General features: G+C 35.5%; 1 long non-coding RNA gene across 2 annotated transcripts; it reads right to left on the reverse strand.

The window, feature by feature from the left end:
• Positions 1 to 17394: 17394 nt before the first annotated feature.
• On the reverse strand, positions 17395 to 18924 carry LOC144998703 (uncharacterized). Of its 2 annotated transcripts, none has more exons than XR_013660406.1 (3): positions 18748 to 18924; positions 18334 to 18672; positions 17395 to 18194 (listed from the first exon to the last, which is right to left on the reverse strand). It is a non-coding gene; the product is annotated as an uncharacterized LOC144998703 (long non-coding RNA). The 2 variants fall into 2 exon arrangements; XR_013660403.1 differs by having other exon boundaries at positions 18334 to 18687.
• Positions 18925 to 19208: the final 284 nt, after the last annotated feature.

A 19208-nucleotide genomic window follows, 5' to 3' on the forward strand; every position in this document is an offset into this window, starting at 1 on the left:
GATTGCAGATCAGGATCTGAAGTCATACGCATAATAGTTATTAGACTTATCTAAGTGGGAGATTGTTGGATTAGTATCTAAGTCCATAACTATTTTGGTATGTACTTGACCCGATGGTGCATGGTCCTTTTGGGTTGCCTTCACCAAAGCAACTTGATTGGAGAAATATATAGAGAGAGAGGATAATATGATTTATTAATATGTTGTAAGAATAATATATTAAAGGAGAAATCATATTTGTTTAATTAATATTGGTCAATAATTAATTAGGAATTAATTTTGTGATCAAGTGTAATTAATTAAACTAGAAGGGCTGATTTGTAATTATGTGATAGTTACAAAATAAGGTAAGGATTATCTTATTATTAGGGTGAACGAATTTAAGGTGATAAAGCCTTAGAATTCGACTATGATAAGGATTCAAGGATTATCTTATGGGTTGCTTTGTGGATAAGCAACTAGATAAGGATAATGACTGAAACCCTATCTCTACACCTATATAAAGACCCGAAGGCTCATGAATTCGTGTATCTCTTCCCAAGAAGTCCTAAGGACGAATTCTAACCTCTCTCCTCTCTCTTTATACCTTCTCCATTTGCTCTTGGTGTTTGTAAGCCATTAGAGGAGTGACACTTGTGACTCTAAGCCTTCCAAAGTCAATACAAGGAGATTTAGGATTGTTATTGCTACATAACAATCAAGGTAATATTATTAACCTATTCTTATGTTAATATGATTACTTATATGCTAGAATTAGGGTATCATTATGTGTTCATAATGTTGTGTATCTAATAGTGAAAACATAGATCCAATGCTAGGGTTGCATGTTCACATAGGATTGTTTGTACATAACCCATCAGAAACTTCCTAAGCAAACGGTCGTTTATTTCTTGAACAACTTCATTCTTTGGAGCAAGTATCGCTCTTTCTTGGAAATAATTTGTACTGTTATACTTCTCCAAAATTAAAGGATATACAAACTCAATTAATAAACCTATAGGATCATCTGGATCATTAATGAGAATATCATCCGGAATATCGATAATCGTTTCGCCGTCGTTCGGACTACCGGAACTTCACTTTGTGTAAAATAGTGGGAAAATTCGATGGGGGGAAGACTCTATGACTGCCACGTGTACAAAATCTACCTATTTATTAGAATAGAGGATATATATATATATATATATATATATATATATATATATATATATATATATATATATATATATATATAAGGTTAGGATTAAATATGAACTATAAATATAATGTGAATGTATGACCATTTTTGGTCCATCAGATTTAAAAAATTGAATGATTGTGATCATAAGGTACATCATATTAACATAGGGTAGCATTTACTAAATAATTACGCCTAATTAATTGTGAGGGTAAATTAGTAAAAATTTTCAACAATAATTTATGGAATGGAAAATGAGCATATTAAGTGATGAAATTTAAATTAGATTTCAAAAAAGAATATTATATATTGTAAATTTTAACTTAGTTACTGTATGGTTAACAATGATTTGTATAAACGTGTATATATTTTTAAATTTTTTTATTGTTTGTGCAATCTTTAAGAATATGGTGTAATGGAAATTCTACAAGAATACCTTCATTATTTTTGTTGATTTTATTGATTATTATGTATGCATTCATAAAAATATGATATACTACAACATATTGAAAATTCTTTAAAAATACCTTTATTCTTTTGGTTCATTTTCATGGATTAATGTTGGTATTTTTATCAATCTATTAAAAACAATGATATTATCTAATTTTTTTAATAATTTCTTTTAGCCTAATGTAAAACCTTCTTGTAAAATTAGTTATTTTGATAGAATGGTTAGTAATTAGCATTCAACAACGGTTAAACATTTATATTAGGAAAGAATGAAAACTAATTAGCATTTTACTACCGTAAAATAGTTGATTCTACCATAATGGTAAATCTCCTTGTATATATGTATCCTATCAAACATGTTTCGTTCTCTAAAAATAAAATACAAAAGGCTTCTTTCATTCTTTATAAATAAGTTTTTTCATTCTTCAATAATTACTACCATCAAATTGGTGACATATATGAAATACATTTCATTCCTTAAGAACGAATACAAAAAATACATAATAATATCAAATAATATAAAACTTATCAATATAATTCATTAAGAATCATATTACATTTTAAAGTGAAGATATTAACCGAATAATTCTTGCAAAAATTAAGCATTTTTGAAGAATTCTTTAATAATACAATGTCTACAACTTTTTGTGTTTCCACTCTTTCCGATCCATGCCAATTACTACCTGCATCACTATCCTCTCCCGCCATCTACTTGTATAAAAATGCCACCATAAAAATATTGTATTTCCATCTTTCTTTGATTGATATCAACTACTACCTATTCATCAATTTGACTTTTTAAATTAGCATAAAAACAAGTTATTTACCAAAATAAAATAGTAGGTCATAGAAGAAGTCAATCATTTAGCACAAGATTGATTTTGACTTTTTTAAGAACAGTATCACAATGTCAAAAACAAAATCTTAATCATATTATTTATCTTGAAAATGAAACTTTAATAGTTTTGTGGATATAAGTACCATGTTACAAGCAACCCTCATCAACTAAAATAATAGTAGCACTAATAATCAAAATATGCCCATATCTACATGATTCTCAAAAAATACAAAAAAATGCGTTCATAGAAAATTTCTATTTGTTGAATATGAATAACATAATAAAAAAACACATCCATGACAATTTTTAGCTTGCTAAATACAAATAGCATAATTTGGCAAATTTCTATTTGCTGAATATGGATAACATAATAAAAAAACATCCATGACAATCTTTCCTTGCTAAATAAGAATAGCATAATCAAAAGAGATGGAGAGGTCAAATGAAGAAGAAAAAAAAGCATCTCTGACAATTTTGATACTTATATACGTGTAAGATAAGAAAACATAAAGAAAAAAGAATGATACCTACCTGCGAAGTCGATGTAAAGAAATTGATCAGAAAAGATGATTCACGATTGATGGTGCCGATGGTGGTTGCTTATGAAGGCTGAATTATAGTGGTTGTGGAGAGATCGCAGACGGTAATTTGCACAACAAATGATTTTAATACATAAATATAAGGATTCGATTTTGAAATTTAAATTATCTTCCATAAAGATAGGATCTAATTAAGGTAACAATTAATTTATTTAACTAAATTATTATAATACCCTTATGAGTTGATTGGTCTAAAATTAATATACATTCACACAATATTTAAAGTTTATGTATGAAGCTAACTTTCTCTTTCTATAAAGGTGATTTTTTAAAATTACACATAACAAGCTAATTCACAAGTCTTACATTTTTAAAGTTGACATCTTCTTTCATTTATTTTTCGAAAACCCTTTGTCACTCGTTCGATTTTAACATCCATAAATACTTATTTTTCAATACCACAAATCAAGTCATCGTTCATGAAAAAGCGGGCAGCAAAAAGTAAAATATGTTTTTTCCGTTTGTGGATCGTTGTTGAGTGTTAATTCGTTTACCTTTGTTGAGTCGATGTTGTGATGAGTTAATTAATTCCACAGTTTGTCTTTCTATTCCACCGTTCATCATTTTTTCATTTTGTGGGATAATTAATTCATTTAGTTGGTTGTTTGATTTAGAACTTTGGACTTCATTTATTAGACTTAATTCATTTAGTGGGTTGTTTCATTTATAACTTTTGACTTTATTTTATTTTATTAAGCTTAATAGAATACCAGTTGCATCTTTTAATATTATGTGGATTAATTCATTTAGTAGGTAGTTTGATTTATAACTTTTGACTTTATTTTATTAGAGGGCTGTTTGATTTAGAACTTTGACTTTATTTTATTAAGCTTAATAGAGTAGTAATTGCATCATTTAATTCTATGTAGATTAATTCATTTAGTGGGTTGTTTGTTTTAGAAATTTGTACTTCATTTTATTAAAGCTTAGTAAAGTAGTAGTTGCACCTTTTAATTTTAGATTAGGCGCCGTGACATAGGGAAAAAAAGGGTTGGCTAAAAAGACACTTCATTTTACCATTTAGACAACCCTAATTAATTTTTAAAATACTTTTATTGGTTGAAATTGCATTGTTTTCCGAAAAAACTGATTACAAGTAGTTGATTATAGGTTGACTTTTTATAAAAGTGATAATAAGATGTCTTATTAGCAGTACCCGAAAAAAAATATAAAAACTTTTAATACGAATGTGAAGAAAATGAGGGCTAGTAATTGCTATCCTACATAGGTTAGTTCCACCATTTGAAATATGTTTTGCTATTTTAATTAAAATTGAAAATTCTTAAAAAATAGTCTCTTCCAAAGAAAATAAGTTTTGTCTTTATTTTTTATTTATTTATTTTTTGTCAACAAGGATAGCACTTTTTTTTTTTAAGTCTAAACATATATCACACATGTGAGGAGAAAATCGTTATTTAACAACACAAAGACTAGAAATATTAAAATATATAAATATGAGGGACTAAAATTGTAAATTAATCTCTTCTTCCGTTTTTAGTCTATCATCGGACTTCCACTGTAACACAACGCCGCCCAAATTCCTACCCCTCCGATTCTGGGTTGCGATTTCGTGGAGGTGGTGTAGGAGACTGGATCGTCATTCTCGAATTCCTGATCTTCCCGTTCATATGGAGTATCCCGATCTTCTCCTCCGGCTTACCTCGAACTCTAGCAATCGTGTTTTCTACAATCATCATATATTTCGTCAACTACACCGGTTTCAATATCATAGTCATCTCTTTCCTTATCTCTATTTTCCCCTTCATCTCATAGCACTCATTGTTGGTTTTTACAGGGGCAATAAAGACCGTTTTTAACAAAACAGAGGCACAAAGAAACAAGACTGCACAGGGGACAAAACAGTCAAATGACAGCAAGGGTAAAATGGGGAAATGCAGGTTTACAACTCTGCATTGTGAACAAAGAAAGCACAGAGAATAGGTAAATACACAGAGGATAATATGAGGGAAAGTACTTTTCTTATTCACTAAATAAAGAAACAAAACAGGGATACACATCAACGTACACTTGCCTTCTGCTTTTAAATTAAAACTTGACAGAAAAATAGGAACAACCTAGCTACATGCTAAAGACCAGGGATTAACTTCACACGTGGTCTTTGATTTATTCAATGAAGAAAAACTGACAAATACTGATTAAAACTTGTGCAGGAAATACCCCCCAGCTCTGAATTATTTCAACATTTTCCCTCCTAATGCAGAGCTCTCAACCTTCTTCATACCAGCCAGCTTACACATTTCCTCATGTTTAACTTTAGCCAAAGGTTTTGTGAGTAAATCTGCCTTCTGTTCCTTTCCATCTACATGTGCAACTGTGATTTCACCATTCTCCACACAATCCCTGATAAAGTGAAATCTAATGTCTATGTGTTTGCTTCTTCCGTGAAAAACAGGGTTCTTCATGAGCTCTATAGCTGACTTGTTATCAACATACATTGCCACTGGTGGGATGTTTTGACCAGTTATTGAAGACAAGAGCCTTCGCAGCCAAATGCCCTGACATGCAGTCATAGTGGCTGCCATAAATTCAGCCTCACATGACGATAGTGCTACACATCTTTGTTTTTGTGATGACCAAGAAACCAGGTTCCCATTCACATAAAACATCATCCCTCCTGTGCTTCTTCTATCATCCAAATATTTTGCATGATCGCTATCCAAATACCCTACGATATTTATCTTCTTTTCTCCTCTTGTGTAGACCAAACCATGATTTAAAGTCCCCTTTATGTACCTGGGAATCCCTTTCACAGCTTGAAGATGAACCATGGTAGGTCTTTCCATGAAGCGACTCATTACTCCTACTGTAGATTCCAAGTCTGTACAGGTATGAGTTAGGTACCTAAGTCCACCTACTATACTCCTGTACTCAGTGGGGTTGACTAGCTCTCCACCTCCTTCTTTAGTCAACTGAGTCTTATGTTCCATGGGACTTTTGGTGGGATTACACTCCAACATATGGGTCTTTGCTAGAAGGTTTCTAGCATATGCTTCTTGCTTCAATGAAATAGAGTTCTTGTGTTGGTTTACCTCAATTCCCAGGTAGTAGGTAAGAAGACCAAGATCACTCATCTCGAATTTAGCATTCATCTCCATCTTGAATTCTTTCACGTCAGTAGTAGAGCTTCCAGTCACCAACAGGTCATCAACATAGACTCCAATAATTAAAGTGTTTCCATTCTTCAACCTGGTATATACAGAGTATTCTTGGGGGAACCTTTTGAATCCAAGACTTTTCAAGTAAGCATCCAGACACGAGTTCCATGCCCTGGGTGCTTGTTTTAGCCCGTAAAGTGCTTTTGACAGTTTAAGGACCTTGCTTGTTTCACCTTTCTTCTCAAAGCCTTCTGGTTGTGTGACATACACCTCCTCTTCTAACTTCCCATTCAAGAAGGCCGATTTCACGTCAAGGTGATGAACACCCCAACCATTCGAACCAGCAAGGGCAAGAATGACACGTACAGTCTCAATTCTAGCAACAGGCGCAAATACCTCGTCATAGTCGATTCCATACTTCTGCACATAGCCTTTTGCCACGATCCTAGCTTTGTGCTTCACTATCTTTCCAGTTGGGTCTCGTTTTACTTTGAAGACCCACTTCAATCCAATTGGCTTCCGATTCTTTGGTAAATCAACTAGGCTCCAAGTATTATTTTTTTCAATCGAGGCTATTTCAGCCTCCATTGCTTGTATCCACTCCTTCTTGCGACTTGCCTCGGTGTAGGTTGAGGGTTCATCATCGCTTCTCACCAACATTAATTCTTCATGTGGTACTTCGATCTCTTCAGTGTTTTCATACAGGTCGGTGAGCAAACGGTAGCGTTTTGGCGCTCCACTACCTGTGGAGCTCAAAACGTTGTTTGGTGTCGAAACCGGAAATCGTCGCTCAGGGGTAATTGATGAACCGGGTGAATCTGGTCGCGTGCCAATGGATGTATCGTAATAACTTGAGTGGCCTGGTGAGTTTGTGGGCTGTGATAACTCGGTCCAAGTGTTATTGTTTTGTGATGGCCCAATCTCGTCCTCGGGTATATTTGACCCACTTTCATGGTCAGCGGTATCCGACACCCGTTCTTCCTGATCGCTATTTACCTCGTCCCCGAAGTCAAAGCCTTCAACAGCAAACGTCATCTCAGGTGTTGGTTTAATCTTAGACGTAACCTCCCATACCCATCTCCGATTTTCTTCAAAGATTACATCCCTGCTTACATATATCGCGCCTGAATTAGGGTCTAGAAGCCTATGAGCCTTCGTGCCTTTCTCTGTTCCAAGATACATCAGTTTCTTGCTTCGATCATCCAATTTCTTGAGGTGCCCCTTCGCTACTTTCATGTGAGCAACGCAGCCAAAAATTCTCAGATGACCGACATGTGGCTTTCTTCCGGTCCATAGTTCATATGGAGTAGCTCCATCTAGAGCTTTTGTGCTTAATCGGTTTAGCACATAGACTGTGTGCCTCACAGCCTTGCCTTATAGTACATCGGGTACCATCATCGACTTCAGACAACTCCGAGCCATCTCAAGCACCGTCCGATTCCGCCTCTCCACCATCCCATTTTGTTGTAGGGAGTAGGGTGCGGTGTAGTGGCGTTCCACTCCGGTTTCTTCACAGTATTCTTCAAATTGCTTTGACAAAAACTCGCCTCCACGATCTGTTCTGAGTACTTTTAACTTCTCCCCGGTTTCATTCTCCACTTTGCTCCTAAAATTCTTGAAGACATGAAAGGCTTCATCTTTAGTTTTCATTAGATATACCCACATTACCCTGTTGTAGCCATCAACTAAAAGCATGAAGTATTTGTTGCCTGCAGGTGTTGGAGGTGAGACTGGTCCACAAAGATCCCCATGGACTAGTTCCAATTTCTTCTTAGCCCTGAAACTTGTGCTTGCTGGGAACGGGTTTCTTGATTGCTTCCCTTTCAAACATCCTTCACAGGGTTCTGATGGTATTACCATCTTGGGGATCCCATCAATTAATCCCTTTTCAGACATAAACTTCAAGGAGGTAAAATTTACATGGCCTAGCCTTGTGTGCCACAGCCATGTTGGATCACTTAGGTTGGCCAATAAACACCTTGGTGCAACCTCTTCTAGTTGGATTTTGTAGAGCCTATTTGGAGACTTCTTCACCTTCATTAGCAGCCTTCCAGTATCATCATGAACCCACAGAAAAGGCTCCTTAATTCTGATCTCATCACCTCCTTCAGAGAGCTGCCCAAGACTAATTATATTGCTGCAGAGATCAGGTATGTAGTACACATCCTCCAGCTTTCTTTCTTCTCCGTTCTTGCACTGAAGCAGAATTGTTCATTTTCCTTTAATTCTTACTTTGGATTCATTTCCAAATTTCACAACACCTTGAATTTTTCTATCCAGGTTTTGGAACTTATCTTCATCTCCAGTCATGTGGTTACTTGTGTTGGATTAATGTCTAAGTCCATAACTATAATTGGTAAGACTTGACCCGACCCGGCATGGTCCATTTGGGTTGCATGGCATCATGCACTTGGATAGACTATAATGAGAGAAATAAGACACTTATGGTTATTAATATATTATAAGTTCTAGTATATTAATAATAAGAATAATAAGATTATTTAATTAGTATTGATCAAGAATTAATCTAGGATTAATTAAGTGATCGAAAGAAGACTAATTAAATATATGGGTTGATTGTACAAATCATCCATACTTATATAGTGGGCTAATGCTCCATCGATTATCTAGTTGGGCCAAAACCCATATGATGCTCCATGGTGTATTTGAACCCATGGATCCAAGGAAATGGAAAGTCATGACAATTAGGGTTTACCCTAATTGTATAACTATATAAACATCTTATTCTTGATCAAAATCGGCCACTAGTGAGAGTAAGAAAGGGCTAGCCGATTTTCATGAAGTGTAGAATTCTCTCAAGTTATTCCAAGTGTATTTGGTGTTGTGTGAACCATTTGAGGTGTCACACTTGGGGCACTAGGCACTCAAGCTTCATGAAGACATTCTACATCAAAGAGGTATGTATTCTATCTTGTTATATTGATAGTTTTGTATGTTAGATTAGGATAATACCTTGGATGTTCATATTTGCATGTATAATAGAGAAAACATAGATCCAAGGTATTTAGGGTTGCATGTACACTTAGGAGTGTTAGAATGCTCATAACCCAACAGTGGTATCAGAGCCTAGGCTTGTTTTCTTGTTATACCTGCAATAGAAGCTGAAAAAACGAATTTGTTGCTGTCTGATCATCAGACTTGGCGATTCCATCAGGAGACTCGGCGAGTCCATGCCTAAAATGTGATCAATTCGATCCAACTCGCCGAGTTGGTTCATGCACTCGACGAGTTGGACCCCCAGACAGCATATTTTCGAGGTTTTTTGGCTAGAAATGGACTAGGAACATTACCCTAAGTTGTTTTTGAACTTATAAACTTGTTTTTTAATGTGGTAATGTTCATGCTAATCCATTTTCAAAGATAATTGTCAATAGATTCATGTTTTGTATTAGTTTAAGGTGTAGACTAATTACATGAAAAAGTTTGATTTGAATTATCTTGTTCTTATGAGTTGCTTAGATTAATAGAAAAGTTAATTGAAATAGTTGCTTTCAATCCATTTTAATCTAAGAGTTGAGTATAAAATGTGTTTGTGTAACTTGTCCTCAAGTTACATGAAGAGTCACATTAAAGACTCATAAAACTCATAAAAGTTGGTAATGGTTACAAAATGAAGAGTCTTGTGTCATTGAATATTTTTTTTATGACTCCATAACTTGTCCTCAAGTTATGGAAGTTCAAGAGTCACTTTATTAAAGAGTAAAAGTGTAACCTTAATTAATTCCATAAGTTATAAAAATAAAGAAAAGTTAATTCTTTTATTAGTTTAAAGTCTTCCATAAGTTATGGAACTTGAAGAGTTTTTTGGATTAAAACTACTTTAAACACATAAGTTATGGAATTAATTAGTTTTGAATAGTTTCAAAACTTGCCCTCAAGTTTTGGAATTTGTAAAGTTTTCTCTTATGAATACTTTAATTCCAAGTTAGCCCTTAGAATTTTAAAAGTTAAAATTCAACCCTTATACTTTATAATATTATAAGTTAATAATATATACATGTATAAGAGTAAAGTCGGTCTTAACGCTAGTACGCCTCATTCACGAAGACAGTCTATAAGGTGGGTATAAGGTTGTTGCCTATAAAATGGCAACTTAATGGGTGTCCACTCTCACCCACCGCTTGCTTGACTGGTGGAGGGTCGTTAGCCGAACGGGTTTGACAGGACTATAATTCTCCCTTCATTAAAACTATTAATGATAAATACTAAGTAACTAAACTCTTAATAATACCCAATCTTAGTTACTTAGGAAAATGTGAATAAGGTGCTAATCCATGAAATTACACTTTGCACTTTGTTTAAGTCGGTTAGTGGAGCGTGTGTGGTTAACCGGCACACTAACTCGTATTTAACAAGGTAGGCAAAGGGTAACTTAATGTTTATCATAGTATCGATGGAGCGTGTGTGGTTAACCGGCACATCGATTGAGGGGTAAACACTTAAGGGTACCAAGTAATTTGCATGGTTACTTCACACCTTGTTTTGTGATCCTCGGCATCCCAGTCACAAAACCTGAAGGGCACACTCGAGATTGAAACATGCCATTGAACAATTCAATGAATCTCAAAGATCTAGGAGTTTCAAATCCAATTAAAACCTAATAATACATTTCATTTATCTTGGTGGAAATTGGTGAATCGTCATTCACCTACCTTCAAATATTTTATAGCTTGGATTACGGCATCCCTCTTCTAAGTTATAAAATAGTTTGTTGGGTCCTAGCCTTAATATTTCATATTGGGTGTCATATTAAGGACTTTAAAATCAACTATCTTGAATATCTCCCAAAAGATGTCTGGTTTAGACATTTATGATCTTCCCAAATCTCTTGAAACAAGCTTTCCTAAATGAAGATGATGTCTGGTTTGGAAATCATACTTCTTTAACCTCCTCAAATTATTCTCCCTAACCCACAAGTTCAAGGTCAATCAAGCCCTATTGGCAAGGCAAGGTCTAGGTGTGGTCACATCTTGGAGATGTAGTCACATATTGACAAGCCGGGAGAGTTGGATGTCAAAGTCTTAAGAAAGTTGGTGGTTAAACTACTTTCTAAGTCACATAGTGAGTTCTTTTGGAACACCTATGAAACAGACTATGACAAGACCCTTTATGATCTTATCTATTTGCTATGATCAACTTCCTAAAACTTTATGGACATTGACAATGATGACATTGGATAACTAGTAAAGCTATCTCTTCCCAGTGGAAAGGGATCGGCCACAATCAACTCGGTTGACCAAATGGTAAAGAGAAAGGCCAAGTCTGAGATAGTCCCATGTACCATTATCAAAGGGTCCATATGTTTATATTGCCAAAGAAAGGGGAATTCGTTGCGAAACTGCCAAAATTTACCTAAGGATGTTAAAGTCAATAAGTTTGACTCTACTTCAGGTAAAGTCCACTATCTAACTCTGCTAAGTTTCTATTATGAGATTCTTGATACATAATGTGACTGGGTCACATGTTGATGTTTTAAGAATCAAAGAAAAAGTGAAGAAACTTAAAAAAAGAATATGTTGAATCTGATCGCATAGATGGATTTCTATCGCGTAGTTTGAAGATCGGATTCTTGAGCTACTTCTTAGGAGTTATGAGATATTGCTTAAGAATAGATAACAACAGGTTTTCATATGGATTGTAAGGATAAGTTTTTCCGCAAAGTTTTAAAATAAAAGAAATTTTTTTGACTTTATTTATTTTAAAATATCCTTACAAGGACATTTGAGGAAAAATTGTTGCTTATATGATTCCATTAATAGCAAGAGTGGAAATATGAAATTGATTCTTTCATTTGTGGTAATGTCTAAATTTACCAAATAAGGAAAGATTCTCATCACCCAAGTTTCAATTGGACCAGAACTTGGAATCATGCAAGTTGTATAGCATGATGAATGAGAACTTTCAAGTATTGAAAAATTAAGACTAACTACTTGTTCACATGGATGTGTGAGTCAAGTAATGGACTAAGGGATCGAGTACACATTCTTGTGCACTGATTAAGTCCACCACAAAATATTGATAAGATTATTCGTCATAGTTTACTAAAGCTCAGTAAATATGGTTATACTTACAAGCTTAAATGTAACTCTGAGACATTGGAAAAGGTTCCAATGTAAGGTAGAGCGAATAAGAAGAATCAAATTAGGCAGAAACATAAAAGTTTCTCAAATCTGAAAAGATGGGAAAATACTTTAGTATCAGTTTTGTGATCATCTTAGTGATTAAGAAACCATAGAACAATTATTTCTCTAAGGGAATATTACTGCATTCTTATGACTAAGAAGAGGAATCTTAAATTGTTGAAATGGTTAAATCAAGAAGATGAGTCATACTTCATTCCAAAAACAATTCTTAGAGTTATACTCTAAAATTGTAACTTGAGTGACATGTCTTAAATAAGGTTTAAAACACTTGTCAAATGTAAGAGTAAAAGTTTTCTACTCTTGTACATTTGAAATTGGTAAGTTGTGATGTTTTCGATAAAACAAAGACCAACTAAGGCCAATTGTGTGAAGTGCTTGTCTTGATTAGATTCCGCACTGTCTCTTGGATGTTTGACAAGGGAGTCTTATAGGTCAAGAGGACAGTGGGAGTCTTAAAGGTCTTGAAAGTCTTAAGAACTAATCAAGAATAAAACCTGAAGTTCTTCACTAGCACACGACTTGAGGTTTATAACCTATCATGTTGATATATTATGTGCCTATTCCAGTTAAAGTTGGCTTTGCATATGAGTTCTTAGAGTTCTCAATTGGTTGCGCAACAACTTGGAAGCAATGGCAGGCCCTTGAGTTGCTAGGTGGCAAGAAATCAAGATTGAGTTCAGTCCATATGAGTTTGGATTTGTTATTATCCTTGTCTTGTGACTATGGTTTTGACAATTCACATGGATAAAAACACATACACCATTAAATCTAAGTGTCATAAGGTTTCTCTATAATTCATGAAAATGATGGTGAGGAAACACTTTCACTAAGTAGATTTTAGATAGATAGCAATTATGATATTTGCATTCTGAAAGTCGTTAGTGGAGCGTGTGTGGTTTACCGACACACTAACCTGGACTTGTGAGAAGTGGCAAAAAGGTCTAACCATTATGATTACGGCATCCCTCTTCATAACTGTTTAGACACACAAGTGTGCTATCTAAGGGAAGGTGTATGTTTTTTGATAAAGTTTTATCAAAACAATTTGGTATTAGAAATCTGAACTTTGGTAAGAAAGTCAACTGATTTCTGAGTACATGTCAAAGCTAGTAGGAGCATAAATGTTATGCTAATAATCATCATGTTAGTGGGAGCATGATAATTATGATAAGTATTGCAAGTTAGCAATGTTAATTATAGAAAACAAAAGGTTTCAATTGGGAAAAGTTGTTTTGCTATAATTAAGGGAGAGGAAATTATACTTCATCTCAAATCCATAAGTTTAGATCGTGAGGTTTTAATCATTTAGTCAAGGAAATATATACGAATTTCATGTTGGAATGGCTCAACATAAGAAAATTCTATATATGGGTCCATTATTTGCGTTCTAAAATTCGATTATGATTACGGCATCCCTTTTCATATTCTGAATTATGAGAACTTGGCAAACAGAAATGGAAATGTTATAGCAAAAGACTGGTTTAGTCTTTATGTGAGACATCATGAATCGTGTCCCATATGCTTCGGATATAGGATCGATTACATGTGCTATATTCATCCTTTCTAAAAGTTTCCAAATGCCTGGGGCATTAAGAAGGGAAAAGGTTTAGAACTGGATATGACTAAAAGGATTAAACAATTGTCGAGGACAATCTAAGGTTTACCAAAGATTGGTTGCTCAAGGACAGTTGGAAGTATAGTGATAATTTTGGAAGGACCATATTAACATAATCTGTAAGGAGGCAACTCTTGTTCAGAAGTGATAGTCAAAATGAATATGGAAATGTTTCAAAGTTAGAATTTTCAATCTGTTTGAGATTAGGAAACTTAATGCAAGAAGGATGTTTCTAAGGAGCTGATCTCCTTTGGAATGGTCTGTAGTGGTTGTTGTCAAGTCCTTATGACTTTGTTCATAATCATTACAAGAGGACCAATGCATATAAGTTTAGAATCTAACAGATTTCAGTAAATGGCATGAATTTGGAATTCTTGCATTTGCAGTAAGGATTTGGGAGTGTGAAAAGAGAATCATTGAAGTTATGTTCAATTGATCTAGTTCACAAAGTAAAGATCATAGACAAACATAGTATGCATACTTGGTGTATAACATGACTAGTGTTTAGAAAACATAGTGTACATGCTTGGAGCATGGGATAATTATTGTTTTAAATTCAAGAATAAAGTTGATAGCTGAAACAGTATACAATGAATAATGTGTAATCATATGGTGATAAATAAAAGGTGTTTTATTTATGTTCATAGGTTTTGATACCATATTGGATTCAATTATTATTGTGTTTCACTTTGCATGTTTTGACTTCCCAAATAAACTAGGTTATTCTTCCGGAATGACTAAGTTATTCAAACCATCCACAGTCGGTCATATGTTGGAAGTAGATATGAATTAAGACTGTCATGGGTTGGCTTGTAGAGGTCTAAGGTGTTGGACAAATGGCTACAACACTCATGAGTGCTCATAAGTTCTGAGTATTGGATTCAACCCGCGCTCATTGGAATCACTTCATGGATTTTATCACGAGTGATCATGAGACGATAATATCTTATATTCTTCAAACCTAGAGATATGAGTTGTTACTATGAGTTGGTTATACATTGATTGCACGAAACCGCATTTGGTAACTCGGTGCTATAAAACGTGCCTTTGTGTATGATTCAACAAGTAGTAGAACAAGCCATATGAGTCGAAGTTTATCCATTCCTTTTACCTTCGGGATAAAAGCGATATCTGTAGGCCCCTCGATGATTTGATGATGACAAATGGAAGTGCTCGGCCGGGCCAGGACTGATTTGATTTGTTCAATTAGTCAGTCATCATAAATTGGAAATCGGGAAACAACAAATGGACAGAGAGAATGATTAGAATCCATGTCTCAGTCCATATGATATCTAGAATGGAGGAATATATGATCCCTTATCTAATGGACAAGTCATTGACAAAGGTCAGCGTTTATCGACAAGGTCAGAGTTCGACAGAATCTTTTGAGAGCTACGATTGCCAGTTGGTTCCTGAAGTCATACACAATAATAGTTTTAGACTTATCCAAGTGGGAGACTGTTGGATTAATGTCTAAGTCCATAACTATAATTGGTAAGACTTGACCCGACCCGGCATGGTCCATTTGGGTTGCATGGCATCATGCACTTGGATAGACTATAATGAGAGAAATAAGACACTTATGGTTATTAATATATTATAAGTTCTAGTATATTAATAATAAGAATAATAAGATTATTTAATTAGTATTGATCAAGAATTAATCTAGGATTAATTAAGTGATCGAAAGAAGACTAATTAAATATATGGGTTGATTGTACAAATCATCCATACTTATATAGTGGGCTAATGCTCCATGGATTATCTAGTTGGGCCAAAACCTATATGATGCTCCATGGATGCTCTATGGTGTATTTGAACCCATGGATCCAAGGAAATGGAAAGTCATGACAATTAGGGTTTACCCTAATTGTATAACTATATAAACATCTTATTCTTGATCAAAATCGGCCACTAGTGAGAGTAAGAAAGGGCTAGCCGATTTTCAGGAAGTGTAGAATTCTCTCAAGTTATTCCAAGTGCATTTGGTGTTGTGTGAACCATTTGAGGTGTCACACTTGGGGCACTAGGCACTCAAGCTTCATGAAGACATTCTACATCAAAGAGGTATGTATTTTATCTTGTTATATTGATAGTTTTGTATGTTAGATTAAGATAATACCTTGGATGTTCATATTTGCATGTATAATAGAGAAAACATAGATCCAAGGTATTTAGGGTTGCATGTACACTTAGGAGTGGTAGAATGCTCATAACCCAACAACTTGCACCAGTGTCAAGGTACCACATTTTTAATTGATTCAAGGCTCCCCCATTTGGCTTCACTTCAGGCTTCACTTTCTCTTCATTTAGAAACACCTCCCCTGTTTCTTCAAAGGTTGCTAGCCACAAAGCTGGTTCATTATCATCATGGACCAAATTTGCCTCTTGATTTCGTTCCTTCTTTGGGTTCTTGCACTCTGCTGCATGGTGCCCAAACTCCTGGCAGTTGTAGCACTGCACACCGCTTTTATCTTGACTGCTAGAGGTTCCTTGGCCTCCCTGATTATGGTGACCACCTCTGCCACGACCACCGCGACCTCTTCCTCTGCCTCTTCCTCTGCCACGTGAACCATTAAAGCCACCCCGGTTTGTCTTTGCCTTTGAGTCACTATCACTTTTTTTCTTGTTCTTCTCTGATCATTGTTGATAGGTCATGAGGAGCTTTCTATCTTCTGGCTCAGCATGACATTTCATCCGTTCTTCATAGGCTTTAAGCCTTCCAATTACTTCTTCAACAGACATGGAGTTTATATCTCCAAATTGCTCAATTGTTGAAGCAATTTGGAGAAACTTGGACGGTACTGCCCTCAACAGTTTCTTCACAATGTAGGACTCCTCTATAGTGTCCCCAAGAGTGCGCATGGTGCTCACAATGTTGCATACTTTTGCAGCAAAGTCATCTATCCCTTCTGTCTCCTTCTTTGTCATGGTCTCAAACTATGTCTTCAAGGTCTATATCCTGGCTATCTTCACTCTATCTGCTCCTATAAACATGGTTTTCAAGGCTTCCCATGCCTCTTTGGCTGTCTTCTTCTCTGCTAAAGAGAGTAACAAATCTTCAGGAATACCTTGATAGATGGCTGCCAAAGCCATCTTATCCTTCTTAACTTCCACAACTGTGTTCTGAGTCCTGGGCTCCACTGCTTCCCAAACCCCTTGAGCTTGCATGAAGACTCTCATTTTTATGGCCCATGCACCATAATTACTTCTGGAGAGCATTGGGTAATGAAGAGTGATCTGACCCTCCTTTTCGCCATTTCCATTATTTCCAGTCATTTCTTCTCGGGACTGATACTTGGGCATGCACCTGAAATCTCTGATCCCAGATGTTGGTTTTTACAGGGGCAATAAAGACCGTTTTTAACAAAACAGAGGCACAAAGAAACAAGACTGCACAGGGGACAAAACAGTCAAATGACAGCAAGGGTAAAATGGGGAAATGCAGGTTTACAACTCTGCACTGTAAACAAAGAAAGCACAGAGAACAGGTAAATACACAGAGGATAATATGAGGCAAAGTACTTTTCTTATTCACTGAATAAAGAAACAAAACAGGGATACACATCAACGTACACTTGCCTTCTGCTTTTAAACTAAATCTTGACAGAAAAATAGGAACAACCTAGCTACATGCTAAAGACCAAGGATTAACTTCACACGTGGTCTTTGATTTATTCAATGAAGAAAAACTGACAAATACTGATTAAAACTTGTGCAGGAAATACCCCCCAGCTTTGAATTATTTCAACACTCATCACCATCCCTCAAATCTGGCCACACAGTTGGCTAAGTTTGGGCCAAAAGGTGTCAAAAGACTGGAACTTGTTCTTCAATACCCTTTTCCGGAACTTAAATTTCTGGGACACCATGAATGCTATGGTCGGTGAAATCGATGGGAATTCGGGTTCATGGCGGTGGCAACAGAGATGATTTCAGGAAAGTGGTTAATGATTTGGCTCGAAATCGGAGCTGTGTTATCAGCTATAAGTTTATTCAAAAATTTGGACCGAAACCTAGTGATGACCGGCGGTGGTTGTGATGCCATTACCACCGCTGCCGAAGGAGGAGGATAAGGTTGAGGTGGAAGGGGTTAGACTCCGCCTTGTGTCGAGAACAGAGATGGGTTTATTACTGTTGTTGCTACCAAAACTACCGTCGTTAAACTTATTATTAGATCCTGTAAAGGTTGAAAATCTGCAACTTCGAATGGCATACGACATACCTCTCATCATCTGTTCATCAAGGGAAAAAAAGTTATTTAAGAAAAAACAAAACGATAACACATTTTTTGGATTTTGAGCTTTCAGATGGGTTCAAATCTTGATTATTTTTGGTTCAAAAATGATAATTTCTTTTTGTGGATGTTCAAACCTCAAACGATAACAGAAATCGCACAAGGGAGATCCATGATTCTGGAGAACGACTTAGAGAAAATGCATTATCTTAAAGCCATCATCAAGGAGACCTTACGTTTGCATCCTCCAGTGCCGCTACTTATTCCTCGAGAATCAATACAAGATGTGAAAGTAATGGGGTACGACATTCCAACAGGCACACAAGCGTTTGTGAATGTTTGGGCGATAGGAAGAGATCCTAGCGTATGGGAAGAACCACAAGAGTTTAGGCCTGAAAGGTTCTTGAACTCTTCTACAGACTATAAAGGGCTTCACTTTGAGTTTCTTCCATTTGGTGGTGGACGTAGAGGGTGCCCTGGAATTCCATTTGCTATAATAATCATTGAATTAGCATTAGCGAATATGATATACAAGTTCGATTTGGCGTTACCTGATGGAGTAAAAGGCAAGGATTTGGACATGAACGACAAGTATGGCCTTAGTCTTCAGAAGAAATCTCCTTTAATTGTTGTGGCAACTTCTCGTTTCTAGTAGTTAATTGCGTCACTATGTAACTTTCAATTATCATATTGAAGAGATGTTTCATAATAAATGTAATAATGTAATATTAAACATATGTTCGTTTATTAACAAATACTATCTAGAAAAAGATGGATATCTATTAAAATAAAAAGCAAACAGAATGTGACAATCGAAAATAAAAAAAAGGAAAAAACTAAGAATAAGAACATGGTGGGTTAATCTTGATGGTTCGGGTAGAGTACTGGTCAAGTCGGTTACGGGTTTGAATGGGTTAGTCCAGGTTCTTTATGCACCGGTTAATAATGAAGATTTAGTCCAAAGAAGGACCTGGTGTTGGAACTTTGACTACAAAATTACAATGTGGGACTT

Source organism: Lactuca saligna, chromosome 1, assembly GCF_052625555.1.
Source record: "Lactuca saligna cultivar CGN05327 chromosome 1, ASM5262555v1, whole genome shotgun sequence".
In the NCBI taxonomy this organism is placed as follows: Eukaryota; Viridiplantae; Streptophyta; class Magnoliopsida; order Asterales; family Asteraceae; genus Lactuca; species Lactuca saligna.